Source organism: Melanostigma gelatinosum, assembly GCF_949748355.1.
Source record: "Melanostigma gelatinosum genome assembly, chromosome: 19".
Taxonomy (NCBI): domain Eukaryota; kingdom Metazoa; phylum Chordata; class Actinopteri; order Perciformes; family Zoarcidae; genus Melanostigma; species Melanostigma gelatinosum.
Window position 1 is genome coordinate 2,741,105 of NC_136652.1, and position 2,840 is coordinate 2,743,944.

The window sequence follows — 2,840 nt, forward strand, 5'->3', positions numbered from 1 at the left end:
TGTGCCTCCCACGGTCCCCGGCTGCCTGCCAGCAGCACATCACCACTGGGCCTGCCTGCTGAGGAACACCGCCACCTTCCCCCGTCTCCTGGTCAGCGCATCCCTATTTTGCATTTGAATTCACGTATAAATCTGAATTTATTAACTATTGTTATGCATAAACATTATTATAAGTATGTATTTTAGAGTTGTAATAATAAAATATGATTATTATTTCAGAGCCTTCAACATCGGCTGCGGGACGTGGCCTCTATGGGTCCCAAACTCCTTCCTCTCCCTCCCACTGTAAATCCTTTAAATAATCTGAAAAAAAACACAATATTATAACACGATGGTGACATTAGCCATGATGAAGAGTAAACAAAGCATGGTTATGCTTTTTCTGTTATTTATACAGCCTCCCAACCTGCAGAGACCCGACCTTCATCCAGCTCCTCGTCTGCTGGACCTACGACATCCACCGGTACTTCATGTTAACGTTCATTGTATGCCAACCCATGAAAATCTGATCATTGTCTTTAATTCAAAGTAATTTTTTATTTATTTTAATAGGTCACACTCCTGAAGAGATGGAGCAGACAGTTTGGGAGTGTGGCCGGTGCCAGGAACCTGACCCTCCAGAGAGCTCGGAGGGATTGGTGTCGTGGATCCAGTGTGACAGCTGCCACACATGGTAACACACCATGTGTGTGGGCTGGGACGAGGAGCTGGATGATGAAGATGATTATTTCAAATGCCATGTGTGTCCTGATTTTTTATTTAATTGGTTTGTTTTTAAATAAATGTTTGCACAGAACTTTTCAATCATTTGCACAAGTTATTTGTCTTTCACTTTAACAATGTAGCTTTTAAATCATGAATACTCGTGTTTTTAGTTGTAATATAACTCTTACTCTGCACTGTGTGTTATGATAATAATTGTTATATACAATATGTGTACATAATTGTTAAATTCCATACATCAGCTAGTGTTTTGCCAGTGATTGACATGAGAAGAGTTTAACAAAACATCCAGCAGGTGGTGGTATACGCTCAAACGGAAATTAAGGAGCTTTTATTGCATCATTTGGAGTTGTTGAAGCGTGATATCTTATTGTGAAGGACAGAACTACGGTCCCGGATGTGTTGACAGCATTGATGGTCATTTTTGCGACCCTGGAAGCAAGCGAATATCCCCGAAAAACCAGCAGCAGCCAGTGTTTACAACGTGTTTGTACGGATTAGGCCAAGAGCAGTGCACGGCTAATTCACCCGTGTTAGCATCGTTTTAACGACTCTGGTAAAGGCAAAGCTAACTAATAATTATAACAATATTTCGTTTGAAAGGTACGAAGTTTAACTTCAGTTTAACACCATTAAATCAACTGAAAACATTACACGATCATTTTTATCAACATTGTAAGTGAATTGTATTGAAACATAAGCTAAAAACTGTCCGGTTTAGGGTACAACTCCGTTAAATCATCTTGGTTTGCAATATAACTCTGCTGTCCTGAGGCCTGTTGTTGCTCGTAGCTCGTAGCTCTGCTAGCTGCTAGCACAACAGCTACGGTATTCAGAAGCTACGAGCTACGAGCAACAACAGTTATTGCCTCGTTGCTTTTAGATTCTAATGAGAAGACACGCTGCTTTGTTTTACTTATTCCGTTTGGTAGCCTTGAGAGACCTTAGTCTGTAAGTATGTCTGCATGAAAAGATGTACGAATATATATTATATTCGCTCATGCTAATCACGGTTAGCATTTCCCCATTGGCCGTAATGTTAAAATTAGCTTAGAAGCTAGCGACATGTTATGATGTTCAGAGAAGAAGACAACTTTAGCACTGTTAAAAGCATCTTGCTGTTCAACGGGGACACCTGCGGCTTATAGACCAGTGCGGCTTATCTGTGTACACATTCTTTTTTTCTTTTAAAAATCAAGCTGGCGCGGCCTATATACCGGTGCGTTCTATAGTCCGGAAAGTACGGTAGTTTATTTGTATAACAGCAGTAAGAAGCTGCAGCCATGCTAGCGGCTCTCTGAGGCTATGCTGAGGCAAAATCACCTCTTTTCATTTAATTATTATACAGCAAGAATTAACAAGAATAAAATTGTGTGTGCAGTGAAAAAGATAGATCATGGGACTCTCCCAGTTAATGTAATGGTGAGGTTTATGTCCTGACCACCAGTCTTGACTGTTTCAACTTTTGTCTCAGAGAACGCTGAAGTGCCGAAAACTGCAGTTCATTAAATGGCCACCTGAGGCAGGCTCCAAGAGTTGGGTTGTGTCATCAATATAATCTTTAGATCCCACCCGCTGCACCTAACAGAATTGTAAGCTTGATGATGGTAATGTTTACCATATTCATCATCCTAGTTTAGCACGTTGAAGTTGAGCGAAGGCTGATGAAACCGGCATTAGGTATTTGATCATGAAACCAAGTTTTGAACAAACTGATTTTGACCTGATGATGGTGCTGAATGACAAGTTAGGGGATCAGCTGAGTCATTGGGATTCATCCTCTGAGAACCATGCATGTCGGGACCAAAAGTTGAATGAGGAAAATTCCTTGTGGTGAATTTATGTGCCAGATATCATAACACAACAACAGAATGAAAAGGATAAGAGATTTGTGAGACCTCACTTTCCCTCTCCTCTGTTCTCCCCTCAAACACCACTTCCACCCGCTCCTCTACCAGAACAGTTCTCCAGCAAGAAGAATGTCCACTCTGCAGTTATGTAAGCTGATATGGCGGTGCAATGGTTGTATATGTCCAACAATGCTGTGGCTTAATAAGTGTAATCTGCCCGCTAGCCCAAAGGTTAAAGTCCGGCAATACATCAGTGTCCCACCACTA